Raw genomic sequence first — 22,775 nt, 5'->3', positions numbered from 1 at the left:
AAGGAGTTTTTCCTCTGCACTGTTGCCTATGGATTGTTCAAGGAGGAATTGTTGGGTTCTTGCTATACATCTTTCTCAAGTGCCTAGAGATGACTTTGTTGTGGATTGGCGCTATATAAATAAATATAAGTTGAACACGTTTATATTTATGATGAACACTGTTTATTGATGCTCAGAGTAAAATGCAGCAGTGTCTTTTTAACTCAAACTACATATCAGTGCAGATATGTTTTCTGGGCTCTTGGAACATATAATTGTTTACAGGACCTCATTCATACTTAGGCTGTTTCTTCCTTAGACCACATCCCAAGCAGACAATTTTCCCTCAGTCAATTTTCCCATATTTGATCTGATCAATCTGTCTTCCTTAATAGGACTCATACTTATTGATAGGTTGCATTCCCCTCACTGAATCCAACACTTTTCTTATAAATCTTATAGTCCACTGTGTTTATATCCTACACCTTCATTTTCTGCATCCCAGTTATCAGCTGTCAATGTGAAATGTGCAAAAGTCTTTCGGCCAACACTGGATTTGTTTTTTGAGCCAGGCTATGATGACCATATATGTTTATGTCACAGTCAAAAAATAGAAAAGACATACATTTTATTATTACTTGAATATTTTTTATGCACCCTCATATGTCAGCTCTACTGTGTCTTTGGGGAGAAGGTGTATTAAAAAACATGTTCTATAGGCTAAAGTGACCTTCCCCTTAGCACTTAGCACACGTCTTTTACGCTCTTGGGAAGATGAGATCATATTAAGGGCACACAAATAGGTGTGGAAGACCAAGAAAACTGTCAAAATCTAACGAGAAGTTTCTCTGAGTTTCTTCTCAGGATTTGGCAGCTTCACTGGGATGCCAAGTGGATCCTTCCAAAGTCCTAAGGAACTTGATCGGGAATGGACTTTATCGAAGGACAAACAGCCAGAAAACCACTATGTAAGTTTTGGTGTAACACAGAAGCATCCTGACAGTCTCTGTTTCACATTAACTTCAACTCAGTGGAAAGACATCGATCCACCTCACACAGAGCAGAGATCAGAGCTGAACTGGCTTGAACTGGCTGACTTTTTTCTGCACTAATCAGCGCTCGTGCTTTCTCTGCTCTGTTTGCTGTTTGAGAAATAACCTCCATTTAATCATTAGTTATCACACAGTTGTGTATTTTGGTCTTAGATTAACTGTATGTATAAGCGTACTGATGATGTCAACAATGACATCATACGGCTGCCTTTGAAGTGCCTTTGAAGTGTTTGCCTTTGACAGTTGTCTTTTAAGTTTGTTTAACCAGTTGTCAAGAAAACTATTTCAACCACTACATTTTGGAGCTCCAGGGTACAGCTATAGGAGCTATTGGAAGGAGCTGACTACAAGGTTGTGGAGAGCAGCAAGGTAGTGGTGGGAAGTTAAGGTTGTAGCTGTGGAGGTGCACTGTTTCTTATCTTGTTCAGTGGAATTGATTTGTGGGACACGTAGTGGGGAATGACTTTATAATCAAATCAGCTCAGTTGGAATGTGGGACTCGATAAATGTTCAGTGTTTGTCAGACAACGATAAGACATTTGAAAAAGTTTCCATGGACACTGAAAATCAGGGATTTCCAAACATGACATTTTCACTGTGTGATTTTCGAGCCCTATGAATAGCAGAAAAATGTGTTGTCATCAGTGGGCCTGAAAAAAGAACTATTAACATACTGGATTAATATCTTGGTAATTATGTTTGATTTATTGTTGATGCAATCAAGTGTCAAAATATGCTTAAAAAATGTCCAAAGCCCAAAGTGACATGTAGAGTTTTAGTTGTTTGTCCAAAACTAAACAAAAATCAACAGAAGGTGCTTAAAAACATCAAATCCTCACAGTTTAGAAGCAGAAGGCAGTAACATTCAAAATAATAATTTCCTCAATTGACCAACTGATTATTTGGCTAATAGTTTTATGCTCTGCACACCACAGTTCTGCACTTTATTAGGCTTTTATAGCACATACTGTTATTGTACATAATGTTACTCTTAAACAGTCCAATACCTGTTTTAAAAATGCAGTGAATCAAGTTAAGTTATTCAATGTGTTTGTTGATCAGCAATAATTGAACAGACAATGCTTAATCCTGTAAACCTCGAACAAGGAGAAATAGTCAGAATTTAAAGTTTGATAAATTTGAACTGCTATTTTTATAGTATTCAGCTGTGTGTCAAACTAAATAAACATATGATGCTAAAGTTTTCTGCTGTGGTAAATGGCAATTGACATCTGTCTTTAGTTTTGACATTAACATAGTAAATTATTAACTGATTAATAGAAGTTTTAGCAAGTAATGTAAGTCATTTGTGAAATCCCTTGATGGAGCTGTTAGATAAGGTCTGGACATCTGCTTATCACAGACAAACACAACATTATGTCTTAGTTGTTTCATCTACTGCAGTTACTCCGCAATATTTGTCAGGACAATTGCAGTTTTAGTTCATATTGAGTATCTGGTTTTTGCAGTGTTTCCATCATGCCAGCTGGTATTGATTCATTTCCCTCCTTTCTATCAGACCACAATCCCGTGTCCAACTCATCTACAGGTGCAGTTAATTATCAGAGCACTGGGTCCCGGATACTAATACTTCTACCAGGTACTGCAACTTTAATCCTCACCACACAGATATTTATGGTGGTATGGTGGTATTTATGGTGGTGGTATTTATATTTCACACGAGCGCTCTATCCTCAGGCCTTCAATTCAGATAAGCAGAATAAAACTTTAATAGGGGAAAAGAGCAACAGAGAAGGAATGAATTGACATTATATCCAGAGTAGATAAAGATAACAATAGGAAAATAGATAAAACTAATTGTATGAGCTCCATTTTTGTTTAGATTGTGTATTGTAAGGTTAGATTACTAAGTGTATAAGTGTACTGGTGATGTGATCAAGGACGACGTAACTGCCTTTAAAGTTTACCTTTTAAGTTAACCAGTTGTCTTAGAAACAATGTTTATAGAAAGTTTGTTACAAGAGAAGTAGTTCAGCTCAGCTTTGGGAAAGAACACACAGCTATTGTGGCTACAAGAAACAGTTATTGGAGGTTAAAGTTCAGCTATTAGAGCGGACAGAAAGTAGTCTGGGGACAAGACAGAAGTGAGAGGAGCTTCAGTGTGTAGCTGTGAAGGCACACGGTTTCTTACCGTGTTCGATGGAATTGATTTATGAAACTACTGTTCGTAAACGTACTCTGTTATCAGCTAAGTTGAGAAACGTGCTTTTCAATACATGTTGAGTGTTCGTCATACAACAATCTCTGGAGAGGATAATTGCCGGATACGAGTAGGATCACCCCTACATTCAAATTAATAAATAATAAAAAAGGGGGGAGGCGAGGGGGAGTATGGGGTCTTTTCCCTGAATGTGGCTTAGCCATCGTGAGGAGCTGCTCATAGTTTTGCCCCCTCTTGTTTAGGCTCCTGGTGTGTGTGTCCATAGCAGTCTTTTGTTTTATTCCCATTCTAGGCTGGAGAAGATGGGGTGCTGCTTTGGTAAGGGCCCCTGCCCTGGCCTGCAGAATGAGAGGAGCAGCCTCTTACAATCCCCACTTCATGATGGGCTGAGTGAGATGACAGAGCAGGTCAGGCAGCACGCTGTGGCTGTAGCTCAGCATGTGAGCTTGGAGGAAGAGGAGACATGTGTGCCAGATGGACTGGCTTGGGGGAAGCCTGTGGAAGATGAGGAACAACATTCAGAAGTGAAGAACAAAGTTTTGACAAAGAGCACTGTGGCCAACACGGAGACCCCCATGTGGAGTGAGCAGGTCCTTAAAGCAGCGAGCACTCATGAAGACAGGGAGGCTGATTTTATCACAACCAGCACAAACACGTGTACAAACAGACAGGCTGAGGAGAAGACTGAGGAAGTGTGTGTAATCACGACGCTGCATCAAGAATTTGAAAAAAAGACCCAGATCTTCTACAGAAAAAGTGCTATTGACCTTGATAACTTTGAAGATGAGCTTGATCACAGCCAACCACAAACAGCTGGAGCAGCACAGTCACTGCAGTCAGCTCAAGCAGAAACCCTGCCCTGCACAGAGGGGTCCCTGGTTCAAGGTCAACCACACAAAGACACATGTTTTCACTCTATACACACTGGAGAATGTAAACTGACCAGCCAGTCACATGATGAGGAACCAGCTAATACACAGCCACATGCTGCTCACCACTCTGCCAGCAGCCTGTCACTGTCACACTCTAAACAGACTACATCACTTAAATCTGTTGTATTCCCACAGCTGGCAGACCATCTGCCCGAGCTGCTGCCCCTGACCAGCTACCAAATAAACAGCGAGGATGCTCAGGTATCCACAACATACAGTCTTCAGCACGAAGATTTGAATTGTCAGACAGCTGGAAACAGCACAGATGACTTCAAGGATGCAATGTTGATGACATCACATAAAGATGAAAGTGCAGATGTTGAGGAGAAGAATAAAGGTGTGAGGGCTGAGACAGGGAATGGTTCAGAAGACATAATGGTTACAGAGGACTGCGTGTGTCTAGAGGAAGGAACTCTTTCCTCAGTGGAGGACAGAGCAGCAGTGGGAGTCATCAGATCCACAGAGGAAACGTTGGTTGACTTCCAGAAGAAAGAATTAGATGTGTGTGTGGATTCCAATGTGAATCCTGTGGATGGTCATGTGCATGAGTCTGACCCCAGAACAGAACAGCATGTGCAAACATCCAGCCAGAGCCCCAGTTCTTCTGAGCTGCCCATAGAGGAGCAGGTTTCTGGATGGATGGCTAACTCCTCCCTGCAGAGTGAGGCCATTCCTGTGATTGTCCAGAGAAACCCTGCTGAGGACAGTGATACAGGTCCCAGCTACCCTGCTAATGAAGTGTCATCACTTTCCATCATCTCCGCGGTGACGCCTCCCACACCTCTGACTCTTCAGTGTGGCTTAACTGCATCTGATAAGTTAGAAATTAGCAGCAATAAAACACCAGGTCAAGATGCAGAACGTCTGTTTACTGGATGTGATTCTAATGATGCTGCCAAAGAGCCTGACAGCTCCGATGTAAAAACTGAAGGGGAGGTGGTGCCTGGCTATTTTGAAGATATCGACCTTGTAGGTGGAGACAACTTTTCAGAATCGCCACAGAACAGAACACAGCCTCCAGCTCACCAAAAGAAAAACAAGGTGATCCATCAGTTAACACTCTGTCATCTATGTTTTCTGTAGTTTTCTGTAGTTAACATTTCTTTAATTAGCCCCCCGTTCTCCTTTTGTCCGTCCTCTAGATACATAGATCCAACATTATGTACATTTGTGTCTTTCCATTTCAGAGTCCGGTTGGTGCCCTCAGCCTTAACCCTGAAGCTGAGCCCTGGTCCAGATACAAGTTTTACATTCCTGACACTACCTACACAAAAGCTAAGCAGACATGGATGCAATTCCCCGACAGCCTCGCTAATCAAGAAGGTAGGTTGGAGACGAGTTTTTCATTTATTCTCTGAAAAAGACAAACACAACAGTTATGGATGTCACTGCCTTTATGCCACATCACAATGTGAGGGAGATGTTTTGTGGCTGATTTTTAGGATACATGCCACAGTTTGAATTGAAGAGCATGGGGCTGGGGGAGGCTGTGGGTCCGGCTGAGACCCTCCCATCACACTATCAGACACTGTTAACTGCTGAAGCCTCTGTAGGGGATGGAGAGTCCAGGTACCCACCTGGCACAGGTAGACCACAGGTTTTATTAACTGCCGCAGTGCCTCATCCCAGTAAAACCACCGTGAGCCCTAATGTGACTCGTTTTGGTTTCAGATATCAAAGAAGAGCTGAGGAGAGTTTTGGAGTGTTGCCTGACCAGGTAACCCACAGAAAACATCACTTCTCTTTAGAAGTTCTATAAACTTCTATTTTCTTTGACTTGGCTGGAAATAAAGACATTAGCTTTTATTCTGTTGATTTTTTATGTTCAGCATATTGTGACGTTCGGTAAATAAGATACAAACAGCCCTTGATAGATTCTCCTCCCTCCACAGGGAGCATTACGACAACGACCTGTATCTCAAATCCCAGATGGACAGTGACCAGTATGTTTCCATTGCAACTCTGGCCAGTCTTGACAAAATCAAGAGTCTCAGCACGGACATGGAGCTCATCTCAGACGTGCTAAAATGTCAGTGTTTTTGTTTTGTTCGGCTCAAAAATTATTCATAAGCCAAACATAATTCAGATATAATACTTAGAAAAGGTAATGCAGTAACAGTATAAGCAATTTCCATTTCCAATATCAAATCTAAATAAGAAATTAATTTTTTCAGTGTCTCACTTCGATTTGTTATTTATTTATGTGGTTGTTTTTGTTTTTAAGCCGGATGCTGTGCTCACTGATTTAAACGCGGTGTGAACACGGTTTATCCACAGTAGATGTTATTCAAATTTTTATTATTATTTTGACTTCTGTCAAACTACTTGGCGCCTAACTACTTGCAGCTAGAAACACTGTTCAAACATTAATGCTTGTATATGTTATGCTTATATACTTAAAAGATTTATTGCTTTTATGAAATTGTCACTGACATCATACAATTGCCTTTAAAGTTTTTCAACTGGTCTTTGAAGTTTGCCTTACCAGTAAAAAGGAAGCAACATTTTGTTTCAGCTATTTCAGCAAAAGCAGTTCAGCTTTTTCATCTTATTTCTGATACTTTGCCCTGTGAGATGATGTTTTGAAATGGTCATAGTAGTTTATAACTTCTGCTTTTCTTTAGGTGTTTGACTTAAACTTTGCACTCAGCTATTTCATGTTACATCTACTCAAGGCAAAACAGATTCATTCAATTCTACCGTTAATCAAATGTCTTACATTTTTATAGTAAACATTTCAGCAAAAGCAAAGGTTTCAGCCCTTTCAGCATAACACTTGAGCTTTTTTCACCTTTGCTTGGAAAATCCTTCAAAGTGCACTTTCTTTTTGGAAACTCTTTTTCTAGTTCTGGTTTTATATTTTTGTTTGTTTGTTTGTTCTTTGGATGGCAGCTTTGCCGCTAGTTCAGGTGGCTCCATGTGGACAGAAGGTTCGGCCCAGACAGAGCCGTTGTGTTGTCATCCTTCGTGAGATTCCAAACACCACACCTCGTGAGGCAAGAGCCCACCAACTGCAACCCCCCACACCAAATAATCCTTTCACAATAGTATCAGCACAATATTTGATCTAGTTCATCAAAATCTTCACCCGATAGCAGCTGAGCAGTTAGATAAAAATCCTCTCTCTGTGGTACCACTTGCTCTGAATAATAACCTTAGACGTAGATCATGTTGTTCTGCCAGTGTCAGCAAGCGTCATATCAATAAAGCTGGCAGTGTCGGCCTGTTTAATGTTACTGTTGTCGTGCAGGAGGTGGAAGCTCTTTTTGATCGGGAGAATATGCCCAGGTTCCTGAGCTGTGAATTTGTGAGCAATGATAACTGGTTCATCACCTTCAAGTCAGAAACCGATGCACAGCAGGTATCATGCAGCTGCCCATGAGATGTTTGCATCAGAATTGTGTGTCCATTAAACATGAAACTGTAGTTTGAATGATTTTAAAAAGAAAATAAGTCAGACACGCACTACTCGTTTCCCTCCATATCTTCAGGCCTTCAAGTACCTGTGTGAAGAGGTTCGGATGTTTAAGGGAAAGCCGATTACGGTGAAGATAAAGACTAAAACAATGCCAGTCACTTCCTACATTCCGAAGAAGGGCTACATGCCGGTCCATTTGGACCAGTTTGCCAATTATTATGGCCCCTACATTTACACAACCACCTACCAGCAAACCAGCTGCACCCACATGCCAACACAGCAGCTGTACAATTTCACCAATGAGATGTGGGCTTCACATGTGGCAGGATACTCTGAATGTGCCGAGGTAAAAGCTTTTGTGTTCAACGTGCTTTGCCGGAAGATATATAACAGGAACATGCCTTTTTTTTGTGTGTGTCAGAACTGGGAAGTCTTGTCTTCCGCCTTGTCTTTTAATGCTAATGATGAATGATGCGCCTGGGTAAGGCTCACTGAGTGTGTGGGCTGTTGCTTTGCAGCGTGATGAAGCTGCCATGCATTTTTCTTTCTGTCCACAGCCTCGATCACTGATGGACGACTTCATGAATGGGCTCCCAGTAGCTTCAAACTTCACACCTCACAACCCACAAAGGCTGAGGTATATACTTGTCATTCTGTCCATCAGCTGCTGTTGCACAATAGTTATTAGTTGCATAAGTTGATATCGTATTTGTGTCTGTTAACCCTTGTGTGAATGCACACACCTGCAAGCCGAACCTTTGACCAATTATTTGTACCAGGAGAGGCTCAAAGAGGTTTAATTCTGGACAACGCTGGCAGCTGCAGCAGAGCGACCTGTCAAACTCATCAGAGGCAGCATCAGTAGAGCGCTCCTCTTCGCCGATGAAACCGGGTCGTGGGCGACCGCGGGGTAGCTCCCGCCGCCAGAGCAAAGGTGGAAAGATAGAGTCCAACAAGCAAATTGCTCCCCCTTCTGAGCAGGGAAGGTGAAAACATATTTCCCTATTCACTATTCATTCTGACACTTGTTAATATCGCACCTATTATTCTTCCACAACACACAATAATAATGCTGCAAAAGAGCAAAACTCAATTTCAACACCTTTTTGTAATTTTATTTTTATTTAAATTTGGCCAGAAGCAAGGGAAACAATTATACATCAATATTGTACTTTAAGCAAAAAAACATGGCAAATAATTTAGAAAGACAATGAAATCAGAAAGAGAACGACTGGTGAACTTGATGATGTATGCAAGACCTTGCTCTAGTTGGGGTTATGGAGCGATTTGTAGTCTGAAGTGAGAAGCTGTGCTTATGTGTAATTGCATTTCCTCAGTGTGCACATAAAGGTGCACAGACACACTGAGTAGTAATTTAATACAGTAGTTTAATGCAGCAGTACAAATGTTTCACTGAGAGCTGCAGTAACATCCATCGTCTCTTCTGTGTCTGCTCTGAAGGAGAGGAAACCACAGCCAGAGGAGGAGAGAGATCCCAAAATCATGGGACAGATCTGTTGAAAGCAGTCATGTAAGGAGCCACTGAGCATTATTGGAAAGTTCAGTTTGTGAGACTTTTTATTTACTCAATGTTTTTGTGTAGAATCCACCAAGTCAGACACATCCTCATCAACCATCTCCTCTTGAGCTCAACCTGGAGAACTTACCTCCTCATCAACCATCATCTCTTGAGCTCAACCTGGAGAACTTACCTCCTCATCAACCATCATCTCTTGAGCTCAACCTGGAGAACTTCACTCCTCATCAACCATCTCATCTTGAGCTCAACCTGGAGAACTTGCCTCCTCATTCATCATCTCCTCTTGAACTCAACCTGGAGAACTTACCTCCTCATCCACCATCTCCTCTTGAGCTCAACCTGGAGAACTTCCCTCCTCTTCCTCCAGCAGCTAGGGCAACAGTACTTGTAGCACACAGCAACGTCAAGGTAACCAAGTCCTTCTCTGGTTTACACACATGTTGTTTACCTTTAGTCTGATGCTCAGCGAAGTGAATTCATTTCTTGTCAAACAGTTATTCAGGCTGAGTAAAGTAAATATTCACCTGCAGTCTGTTTATTAGGTTCACCCTTCATTTTTAATTGCAAAATCCTTCCACAATTAAATCAATCAACACTTGCTTTAAACATTTAATGTAGGTTAGATTCAGCAGTGTCATTATTCAGAGTACGGGCAAAATGGAGAAACACCTTCATGGAGCAGAAGAATGTCTTACAGGACTGATGGACTAACCTGCATTACTACAATAAAGTGACACTGGGTGTACACAGTATACTGATGACTAAATTATTATTTTGTTCACCACAGGGTCCAGGCAGCAGCCCCTGTGTATCAGTGCCCACAGCTTCACAAGATCCTCAGCCAGTCTCAAATAAGTAAGTTTCCCTGAGGCAGAACCTGATGACGATTTACTGATCTGGTTAATCTCTCATGTTCCAATCTTCCTCAAATTTTATGTTCTGTTAAGTTTTACAAGTTTTACAGCATGATTGGATCCACAGCACAAGGTTTTTTTTTCTCTAGGCTCTTAAGATATGCCATGTTTTGTCCAGTTGTCATGGTGCCAGCTACGGTACAAGCTTCTGTGTATTAAGACTATTTCACTTTGTTCCATAGCAGTGTGAAGGAGACTGTGGAGACCAGCTTTGAGGCCAAACCAGATCAGCTCACACAGGAGCCAGTCACAGTAAGACTTGTTTAGCACCATGTATTACTACCTTGTCAGGCGGTAACAAAGTCTCCATTTTCTCCAGCTGTGTGTTTATCAGTTACTCAGCATTTTTATGTTTTTACAGCAAATCACTAATTAACTAATTCACTAATCAAAAATTTTAACTATCATTACATAATCAGATTAAAATCCTAATTTGGAGTTCTCAAAGATGATTTACAGCTCAAACAATAGCAAAAACATGCAGATTTCCAGAATCTTTACATTTTGCCAAATTGAATAACTTTTATTTCGACCTGTGCAGTTTGACTAAACTTCTGATGTTTTGCAAAGTTTAAAACTACATCAATGTTTGCCTGTAAACCCGTCATGCACGTCCCTTGTTGGTCTCGCTGCTCAGAGCTAAAGAGTAAAGAAAAAAAAACCCTGTTCTGCTGTCGACAAAAATTAGAAGAGGCTGGTAGAACAGTATAAGAAGCCAATTAGTGCAGTATGATGGTTCCCTGCTTTAAGCCACAAGCACTTTTGAGACAATAACACTAATACTGATCCCACCTTGTGCTGTGATTGGCACCAGGAGCCCAGGAAGCCCACCTACGCTGAGGTCTGTCGGAGAGCATTATCCAGAGATCCGGCCCCTCCTTCCTTCCTTTCTCCTCCCAACTATGTTGCCACGGAGATATTAGAAACAACTTAGGAACCTTTTTTTTTTAATTTACTTTTTACTTCTTTTTTTTCTCTGTTTTTGTTTTTATATGTGAACCTATAAGATCAATTATTTCCTGTACTAACACTGAGAATGAATATTGCTGTGTTTCACTGCAGGACGATTGTTGGGATACGTTAAACTCAGCATAGACTGCACTGTTAAACTCAGCCAAATGTGGATCTGAATCTTTGAACTGAACTCCTCCCAATACTGCTGACATTAAGTGTTTATGGGCTGTGGCTGGGTCTTGTTACTGACTGGTTCAGATCAGCACTAACCAATCACAGCTAACTCTCCAGATTTTAGACAAGAAGCAGGAATGAATCTGAAAATGTCGTCATTTTTGTTACTTCTCTTTATTGGTTTGCAATTTGGATCCATTTTAATTCAGTTGTGTTTTGCTTTGCTTTTCCTTTGTGTTGGATGTTTCCTTGCTGACTTCTGTGTTAGGGTTTATTCTACACAGCTACTTTGGGCTCACATGATGCTTTTCTCTACACATCAGTGCTAGTCCCTGAACCAAGGCTCAGTGTGAATTAGTGAGTACTGGATGGCTGGTACCTCTGTATTGAACTTCCCACTGAAAGCACTTATTCAGCCCTTTATCTTACAATGATTATTTTAATTTAGTTTTAGTATTTATTTAGTGTATGGAGCGCTTTAGTGTGGAGTCTAGCTGATGTAGCTCACTGTCACAGCATCCTGGATACAGGAAGGTGCCTTTCAGGCCATAGCATCAAGGGAAGTTAGCTGTTGGCTATGTGTCCATGAGCAAACTCTGATGTACTGTTATTTAAATTTGTTTTGATTATACTGAGTTAGATTTTTGGTTGAAAATATATAATTTTACATGTAAAACAGCTGTTGTGGAGAGAGAGAAGTTATGATATTGCCCCTTGTTATCCTGATTGCACAGATGTACATAATACTGAACAAAGAAGTCCCATTGAAGTTAGAAAATAGTCATTTTGAAAAAAAAATTTGTTCGTGCAAAGCAAGTCAGTGCTTTACTTTTATTTAATGTCTACATTGCAGTGCATACATTTTATCCACTTTGTGAGAGAAATTTCCTACAAATGCAAAATGCTTGTTAATGGTGACCAAATGCATTCTTTGAACTCTGTTTTCGCACCTCAGCAGACGTTCTGACCTTCATCAGGAAGCTGTCCCAGCCGGGAACACATAGGAGATGAGTAGTCTCAGAGACTTGCTAATTAGATTCCTGACAACTGTGTATTCACCTGTATGTATGTTCTGTAAGGTTGATTTGCACTGAGTGGTTAAAAAGCCTCCATTACCTGTAAAACCTGGTTAATCTGATTGACCCACTCTGACTGAACTGCTGCTGTGTTTCTCCCTTTTTCTGAATAAACTCACCATAACCATCACTGTGAGCCGTCTTTTGCCTCTTGAAGTTGCTTTACAGTTTTTGCCACGTCACTATATCACTTTCACATTTACATCATAACAACACTTATTGCTGTGATTGAGGACAATCGGCATTGAATTCACACCCTTTTGGTTGTGGTTGAGCCTTCTAACCAGCAGATGGCAGATGAGTCTCACAGTCATGATGCCACCATCACCACTTGTTTACAGGGAGTAAAAGTTAGTGAAAAGGAGAAAATGGCGGACGGTGGTCCGTGTTTGTCTGTTGCGTTTATAGTTTCGCCATGTTCGGAGCTGTGGAACAATCTGTGTTGCTAAGAGCTGAGCTGTGTGTGTGTGTGTGTGTGTGTGTGTGTGTGTGTGTGTGTGTGTGTGTGTGTGTGTGTGTGTGTGTGTGTGTGTGTGTGTGTGTGTGTGTGTGTGTGTGTGTGTGTCATCTCTGCCCCTGGCCCTCACACCCAGGCTCCAAGAAAGATCTTTTCTCTGGATTTGAAAAGGGGGAAAATGCATCTTGTGACTTTTAATCCTAGATGAAGTTGTTGAGCTAAAACAAGCAAGATAACATATGTAGCAATAATAAATACAAACCAAAATTTCTCATTTCACCATTAAAATAGCAGAACCAGTAAGATCCAACTTTTATTGATACTACACCATTTAATAATTTAACCCAGAGGCCTGTTTTTAATACTAGGTTTCAGTACCAATCCCTACACGTAGCATTAATCCCGGATGACCAAATCCAAACAGAGCACACAAAGCCACCATGTTGTGTAACTGAACACTCGTTAAAGTTGAGGCCTTGTGAACACTAGAGGATTTTCACATCTTAACAGATTTTAAAGACTTAGACACCAAATGATTCAGTCAAGAGGAAGGACCACACACTGTGTGTTCATATCAAATATATATACCACAGTGGTGATTCCAGGGATCTCGCAGAAACTCTCAAGATTAAACATGACGTCAGGGCTAACACGCTGCTAAAGTGAAAAAGTATTTGTTCCTGTCTTTCCTTTTTTGCAAATATTTGTCATAATTAAATTATTTAGCTCATCAAACAAATTTCAACACTACACAAAGATAACTGAGTAAATGCAAAATCTTTTCCTTTCGGCTGCTCCCTTTCAGGGGTCGCCACAGCGAATCATCTGCCTCCATCTAACTATCTTCTGCATCCTCTTCTCTCACACCAACTAACTTCATGTCCTCCCTCACTACATCCATAAATCTCCTCTTTGTTCTTCCTCTAGACCTCCTGCCTGGCAGCTCCAACCTCAGCATCCTTCTACCGATATATTCACAATGTCTCCTCTGAACATGTCCAAACCACCTCAATCTGGTCTCTCTGACTTTATCTCCAACACATCTAACATGATCTGTCCCTCTGATGTCCTCATTCCTGATCCTGTCCATCCTCGTCACTCCCAAAGAGAACCTCAACATCTTAAGCTCTGCTACCTCCAGCTCTGCCTCCTGTCTTTTCTTCAGTGCAACAGTCTCTAAGCCGAACAACATCTCTGGTCTCACCACCGTCTTGAACACCTTTCCTTTCATTATCTCTGATACTCTTTTATCACACAACACACCTGACACTTTTCTCCACCCGTTCCAACCTGCCTGCACTCGCCTCTTCACCTCTTTTCCACACTCACCGTTGCTCTGAACCGTTGACCCTAAGTACTTAAAGTCCTGCACCTTCTTCACCTCTGCTCCCTGTAACCTCACCGTTCCACCTGGGTCCCTCTCATTGACACACATGTATTCTGTCTTACTGTGGGTAAGCTTCATTCCTCTGTGTTCCAGAGCAGACCTCCACCTCTAGATTTTCCTCCACCTGCTCCCTGCTCTTGCTACAGAAAAACGAATAGGACACAGAGTCAGAATTAATGGCGTCTTATCTGACATAATATTCTCCTCCTCTGGCTGATCACAAGTGTGTGTGCTCTCACCCTTGTTATTCATTATCTACACCAGCATGTGTCGGAGCACTTTTAAAAACCGTATCATTGTAAAGTATGCTTATGACTCTGTGATTGAGGGAAATGAAAATTTGTCATTGACTATTTTGCTAAGTAGAGCAAAATTTATCAAAAGCCAAAGAGTTTAGAGAGAATGCCAACACACCTTAGTCCACCATCATTAACAATGATCATCAACAAATGCGCGGGCCAAGCCGCAGACTATTGCAGTTTTTTTCCTTTTCTTATAATTTATTCTTCCTTTTTTCATATTTTTAGTGTATTATTTTAATATAGAAAGTATCCAGTTGCTGCTCTGAACATGAAGTTAGAGGAAGTTTTTAATCTTTGTTCTTATCATCGTGGAACTTTATCTGCTTCAAGCTGGGACCAGTGCTCAACAGCTGTATGGAGCTGGAGCCGCTCAATTTTTTACAGTCAGGAACAGCTGATGGGGCTGCAGCAGACCGGCACCGTGAGTTTACATTTTTTTCCTGGCTTTAAACATCCCAGACGAAATAAAAATGAAAACCGCAAGAGGTTGCTATTTTGTGATCTTTCCACCAGGCTGTCAGAGTTGAGGAGATGCTATTGTCTTAAAATAGTTCATTGTTTTGACTGATTGTTGCATAAAAGTGAGATCTGAAACTGATGTGTTTACATTGATTCTGTTTTAGGTCTATCCATAAGTTGTTGTAATTATCATTTTGAATCCATTTGAATAGGTTTTGCAGTTGTGTTGCTAGGAAGTAGTGCTGGAAATTAGGTGCTTCAAGGCCACTCTGGGATTTTTTTCTTTTGTAATGTTGACAGTGAGATTGTAGGTTTCTTGTTTTTCCAGTAAAAGTGAGATGTTAGTGTGTCAAGTGATTTGAACCAATTATCTGTGGGAGCTGTAGGAAGCATTGAGAACAAAGAGTTGATTTGTGGTAAGATTTTAATTTTTACTGTAGCGATTCATCCAATGAGTGAAAGTGGAAGGTTTGTCCAGTGTCTGAGATCTTGGGTGAAATATTAATGGCTAAATATTTAATGTTGCCAATTTGAAATGGAAGTCCACATCCAATCACTCCAATATCGGAACTACTTCTTGTAGTCCATGTCTGTTCGCTTCAATAGCTGAATTACTTCAACTTGTAAAGCAAACGTGAGATCTAACTCTAACTTTTTTGTCTGTTATTTTAGAAATGGAGCAGAACAAAGACGCACCAATATTATTGCTGTCATCAATGTGGCAAAGTCTTCCCAGCACTATTGGCACTGACAATTCATCAAAGAGTTCACACTGGAGAGAAACCTTATGGGTGTGATCAGTGTGGAAAAACTTTCACTATGAAAAGCAATCTATTAAAACACAAGCTTGTTCACACTGGACAGAAACCTTATTCGTGTGATCAGTGTGGAAAAAGTTTCATTGACAAACCCAATCTAATAATACACAAGCGTGTTCACAATGGAGAGAAACCTTATTGGTGTGATCAGTGTGGAAAAACCTTCTCTCAGGACAGCAGTCTAAAAAAACACCAGCATGTTCACATTGCTAATCATGTGATCAGTGCTGAAAAACTAAAATTTAATTTATAAAAACAAAATTAAGACGTCAGTGTGTTAACACTATCAACAATGTAAAACTGACCAATGTCTGTGACCATAATTGAACAAATGCAGAATCAGACCCAGTATCAGAGATATATATAGATATAGAGATAGATATAGAGATAGATAGAAAGATAGATAGTACAATATTTCATTCCTTTCAAGCATGTGGAGTTTGTCAAACTGCAGTTAAAGTAAAGTTGATTATCAGCTGAATCCAATCAACTCTGAATTGTATTGTTACAACTGTCTCTTTGTTTTTCTACTGAATCACATTTAATAGTAGATTTGAACACATTCCTAATAAATGAGCATTAGCTCCAGGCAGATAGGAACAGTCTGTATCACCCAGCTGTACCCACTTTAACACCACACTGAGCTTCCTCCATTACATTTGGAATTTTCAGCTTTTTTAGATTTGGATCCAAAATCTTCACTGTGTTTGTGTGTTGAACAGAATCAGGAATTATTTTCTCACACAGTGTTAACAAAATGTGTCCAGAGTGAGGGCAACGTCTCCGCTGGTGTGAGGTGCTGAGACCTCTGTCGATTACTTACCAGGACCTGAGGGATAAGCCGAAAAAGGATTTTGGTGAATGACTTATCCAAAATGGTTTAAAGTTTGCCACTCATTCACCCACACAATTCTTTAAATCTTTCAGTTTTGAGTTCTAACTTTTCATGTTTTTCACTCAAAAAACAAAAGTTTACATCCATTTTCCACTTATTTGATACACAAAGTCCAAGATCCCCTAATCAGATGCTTTGGTTACAAAAAAAATAATATGTGGTTAAAGCAGCCTGCATTAGGGTCAATTGATTAAAACTGTAAATTCTGTTCTAGGTGGAGACTTTACCAGTCAGATCAGCTTCCTCACAATACCAGACATCAGTGTTTGTTTGGTGTTGAACTGTAATCGTCACTTCCTCTGAGTTTATTGGCAGGCGGATGTCAAATGTTTGGTGGTAATTTGGTCCAAACTTTGCTTTCAGGAAACCAGCAGCACAGTGTCAGTAACTGGATAAAATACAAGGTGAACTAACAGCAGTGTTATGGACTAAATCAGCATGTTACAGCATCTGAAAGACTGAACTGAAACACTCACCCTGGGCTGTATCAAATCAGCTTTTGGACACTGACTCTCTACCACTAATTTTGATCTTTGATCAGTTCACATTCAGAAGCCACTCAGATGTACTTAGAGCCTTGGTGTTTAGTTCTCACCTTAAACATAGCAAAACATTTTAATTAGAGGATTTATCTTCTGCAGAGTCCATTTTATTTCTTTTCACCTTTTTAATAATGTAAATGTAAAATCCAAACACACACACATATAACAGTCCAGCCCAAACCTTTTCCTATTGTACAGTACAAAAACAAGAAAATAAGCTGATTGTACAGTCAATTTTGTTAACGGCATCATCTCTACCTTAGTTTCATATGTAACATTTTAATTGGAAGCTTCTTGAAAAATAAAACATCTTATTTGATTTCACTCCTTCCACAGGTATCTGTAAAAAGTCTGACAATACAGTAATATTCAATAATATTAAGCACTAATGATTCAACTAAGGATTTTCATGCTGCTCCAAATGTCCTTGGATAATTCATGCATTATGTTTACAATTTATAAGTCTGACTTTTACCTTTGGAATGAGGCTTCATTTCACCACACTTCTTTTTTGTTTGTGTCGTTAACAGACAAACTGCCCTATCGCCTAAATAATGCACACAGATAAACTGCACTGTCCTGTGCTAGTCCATGTCCACCCACAAACAAACACATGTACATTAGTCCCTAACCATGCCTCTTGCTTTCTTAATTGACCACCTACTTCCTGGAAATGTGACAATATCTGAAAGACAGTGCTAAGTTTAGACTGAAAGTGAAGCTATAACATATCAAACACTTACCTCTTCCAGAGGGATGTTCCTTGGCAGAAGAAACACATCGAGGTTTTGCCTTTGTCTTCTGAGGTTTGGGGGTCGGAGAAACAGCAAAACTTGGTTGCTGACTGGTTTTGTGTTGTTTACAAACTTGCTTATCAAATTCCAGACCAAACCAAAGGCAGAAAGATGAGGGACTTTGACAACCACATGAGTGTCTGTGATCTCCAGCAGCTCGAGGATGCTCATCCCTTCATCAGAGATGTGGACGACAGACAGCAGACCATCAGACCTCAGAGCTTTGACTCTGAGTAAAAGCAACATTTTACTGACAACACATTTAACATTATTTAATTTAATTGTATTCTATATCAAGGACAATGTTAACTTAAAATTATACAGATGCCCAGGTGGGCAATTAATTGACCACATGTCAGTGTTGGTCTGCCCCTCACCTGGTGAGGGGAAAGTGCTTTTGCTGTTTTGTTAATTATTTAAATCTGTCAGATTGAGGCACAGAGATTTATGTGCATAATTTCAGTGACTTTTCTTTGCACCATCTTGAGGATACAATTCCAATTTGTATCAAAAACCAAGCTAAATGTAATGGCAGATTGAATGAAATTAAGAAAAACCTTTTACCCTTCCAGCTCTAAATCTGATGACCTGCCATGAAATTGATTTGATCTATACCAGCCTATCATTTTGCCAAATTGTAAAGAAATGGTATTGAAATAGGCCAAATACTGACCCTGTATGTGTGCAGCACTATTTAGTAGAAATATTCAAACCTCAACTGTTCACCATGATCCTCATCAGACCTGCTGTAGGTGGTAACAGATATAGTTTTTAATGAACAGCAGGTACAATGTTTATTCATGTTGTGGCTGTAATATCCTCTGTAACCTTTAGGGGGCAGTTAATGGAAGAAGCTCTGCTTATTTGCGCTTTTATCCACCATTTACACACTGACAGCAGTAGCTGCCATGCAAGGTGCTAACCTGACCCATCAGGAGCAATTTGGGGTTCAGTGACTTTCCCCAAGGACACTTTAACAAGTAGCCAGAAGGAACTGGGAGTAGACAGCGTGAACAGCTGCCCCAAATACTAACACCCAGTTTTATCACTGCTCTAACAAAGATTGATTTTCTTACCATCCTCAGTTTTACAGTGTGGGAGCTGGAGCTGACAGACAGCATCCTTACTACACTTGATATCAAACAGCGGCCCTGCAGGGATTTTGCCAGCTGACTGGAGGAGACTCTCATCCCATTGGACAGTCCTGTACAGCAGCTCTGCCTCCTGAGCCATAACAAACACCAGTCCAGTCAAAGTACAGTGGAACACACCTGGACCAGGACACCTGAACCTGTGGGACACAGAACAGCTCAACACTGTTTTAATTTGAACTAAAGAAATTGTTCTCATCTCACATCAGACTCCACTGGAACTGTACAAAAACCAGGGACTCACATATAAAACAAATCTCTAGAACAGCCTTCTTCCACCTACGGAACATTGCCAAAATTAGGAGCATACTGTCTCAAAGTGATGCCAGAAAAACTGGTCCATGCATTTGTTACTTCTAGGTTGGACTACTGTAATTCCCTACTTTCAGGATGCCCCAGTAACTCCCTAAAGAGCCTGCAATTAATCCAAAATGCTGCAGCAAGAGTGCTGACTGGAACTAGCAAGAGAGATCATATTTCACCTTCACTAGCTTCTCTCCATTGGCTTCCAATTAAATGTAGAATAGAATTTAAAACCCTGCTTCTTACATATAAAGCTCTGAATGGTCAGGCTCCATCATATATAGAAGACCTCATAGCACCATATCATCCCAGTAGACCACTTCGCTCTCAGAATGCAGGCCTACTTGTGGTTCCCAGAATTTCCAAAAGTAGAATGGGAGGTAGAGCCTTTAGCTATCAAGCTCCTCTCTTGTGGAACCAGCTCCCAGTTCACATTCGGGAAACAGACACCCTCTCTACTTTTAAGTCTAGGCTTAAAACCTTCCTTTTTAATTAAGCATATAGTTAGTTATAGTTATGCTGCCATAGGCTTAGACTGCTGGGGGACCCACCCCCCAATGCACTGAGCTCCTTTCCTCCTCTTGACCTCTCTCCTCTCCTCTCATCCCGCAATTGTCACCACTGTATGTCATTAACTCTGTGTGTTCTCTCCCGTAGTTGTCTTTGTCCTCCTCTGTCCCCTTCTCTCTGTCCCTTTCTGCAGGTGTCCCCCGGCTTTGAAGCTGTGTGTCTTCCAGCGTGAAGCTACTGGTCCTACCAATCTGCCCGATGTTTTGTTGTTGCTTTTTGTTGCTCTGTTCTTTTCTCTCTCCCCTTTTCACTCACCCCAACCGGTCGAGGCAGATGGCCGTCCACCCTGAGCCTGGTTCTGCTGGAGGTTTCTTCCGTTAAAGGGAGTTTTTCCTCTCCGCTGTTGCCTATGGCTTGCTCCAGGGGGAATTGTTGGGTTCTCTTTATATATCTTTATAATCTTGACTTTATTCTGTAAAGTGCCCTTAGATGACTTTGTTGTGAATTGGCGCTATATAAATAAAGTTGAATTAAATTGAATTGAAGACCTGTGTCTATGGCCTCCTCTGTAGAACTATCTACTCCGTATGAAAACAGATGTGTTGAATATAGGTGTGATGATGTGACTCTGGACCATTTTCTCGAATCACAGTGCCGCTGGACAGTAGTTACTAAGGTTGCTAAGAGTCAGCTTTTTTTGGCAGTGAGATTACGGTTGATTAATTCAGACAGGGTGGGAGGGTAGACCGGGAAGTGTGATTGTGTTCAATAAAAACATTAAAATATTGTGTTTGTTAATATTTGTGACTGTGGTGAAGATCAGATCCCATTTTCTTACCCGTTTCTTTGCCCAGGAAACTGCAAACAGTGCTAGTATTACTTTTTCTTGTAACTGCATCTGAATAAGACTCCTGTTTATGTATGTAGGACTAAGTTTTTATTGTTTTTGTTTATTCATTTTCACCATTTTTCTTTTGGAGGTTAATTTGAATAAATATGCAATACATATTCATCACAGACTGAAACTAAATAAAAGTCAGGTATAAATAACACTGGATCGCAGTCAGTTTGTAATCAGCATTTGTGACCTGTGAACATCAACTGAACATTACAGGAGGTGTGTATTGACGACGATATCACCGAGCCTTAACTGCTCTCAAAGTACATTCTAATATTCCAAGTTTTCAAACTCTTGTATTATTGAATATATAGCATTACCCTTTAATAGCTGCAAAAAGCTCTATATATGAAAAACTGTTTTATCTTAGTATCTAATAGTTTTTCCTAAAGCTGGTGTAGTTGATACATAAGAGTCAAAATAATAAATAGTTATGAATGATAATCACAGCTCTCAAATGTAAAAATAAATTTGCATTTTTTATCTCTTTTATTGTCTGTTTATTAAGACTTAATTGACATTAACAAACGTTTGTGTGATGTCAACATAAAATTGACCACAGCCATCATTAAAAATAACACATTTAAAGATAATCTAGGGCTCTAAATGAATAAATATAGAGCTAAGACATAAACAAAAGACTAATAAGGACACTTTGTCTCCCCTCAAAGCTCAGCCTGTAGTTCTTGTAAAATAAGAACAGATGTTTAAAATGTGTAAATATCTTTGTAATGAAACAAGCAGTTGCTGATTTCAAGATCAGATTTTATTATTATAGTTTGATCAATAGGAGAAACTGTGTCAATACTAACAGGTTTTGTCTGTGGAAGCTTTAATCTCCTCGTTGTTGATGCTGCAAAAAGAAAAAAAAATAGTTAACCGTTACAAAATTAGTCAAAAGTGTGATTTTGTTAATTTTATCAAGACTGAGGATTCTGGTCTCACTATGCTGAACATTAAAGATCCTCCTCTGACTTAAGTCTCAAAAATAACTTATTGTCCCCAAAGAGCAAAGGTTTGTCCAGCAGCAGAAAAATACAAGACAACATCCAGCATAGAGACCTAAAGGTGTCCTCATAAATTCACCATAGTGACAGAGGGTAGACAACAGTCTGTATCTGTTGGTTCTGGCTCATGTCTGAATTAAGATAGAGACATAAGGTAAGACATGGACGTCCGAATACAGGGGGCGAAGCTGTCAGACAGGATGGACTGTTCCAATGTTTTACTGCTGACTGTTTGACACACAGAGACAAACCAACAGATGAAGTACAATGTGAGGACTCTGAATGAAATATCAGGAGGACAATGTCATGGTTCTGTCAACCTGAACACAGACTGAAAAGACTCAAACACATCTGAAATTGTTCCCAATGTCTTTGTAGCAACATGAGGACACTTAAAATCACAATAACACATGTCACTGACACCACTTTCTGTTTAGAAAATCAAACCGTTTGAAAACCAGCACAGGACAAAAATGTTGGTCCAGCTTTAATTTAAAAGAACTAAAGAACAGATTTCATCAATGGGAAGTTTAGGATTTGATCCTTATTGTCTTGATTCATCAAATCCTCTATTGTCTTAAACAATATGAAACTGAAACTAGCACTAGTATATGATGTGACGTCAACCTACTCTGCTCCACCCAGTCCTCCCTGTCCTGCTCTGCTCTTCTACAGTCACCAGGCTCTGCACAACCCCTCAAGTTTCAGTCATCATCCAAATACAATAAATAAGAAGCTGCACAAAGTACTAATCAGAAAACAAACATCTCTGCAGTGATGTTTTGAGAGTCTGTGTCACAGGAGGCTTTGACAGACTCACTCTAAAACATAAGTTCTGGAACATTTTCCAAAAATGTAACTTTAAAGGAAGAACAAACCATATATAATGTATCAGCAGTCTGTAGTGTCTGACCTCTATACTTTCACAAACAATAATGACTTAGATATTCTATATTTCTACTTAATTCATAAGAAGAGTTAGATCAAAGTCAGAGTCAAGACCAAACAAACAAACTGAAATCCATCTGACT

General features: G+C 40.1%; 1 pseudogene; it reads right to left on the bottom strand.

Annotated features, from left to right (window-relative positions):
- Nucleotides 1-20,902: 20,902 nt before the first annotated feature.
- Nucleotides 20,903-22,775, bottom strand: part of LOC137105072 (uncharacterized) — a 47,857-nt pseudogene continuing 45,984 nt past the window's right edge.

This window comes from Channa argus, chromosome 19 (genome assembly GCF_033026475.1).
Source record: "Channa argus isolate prfri chromosome 19, Channa argus male v1.0, whole genome shotgun sequence".
NCBI lineage: Eukaryota > Metazoa > Chordata > Actinopteri > Anabantiformes > Channidae > Channa > Channa argus.
This window is presented reverse-complemented; position numbering and strand designations above follow the sequence as displayed.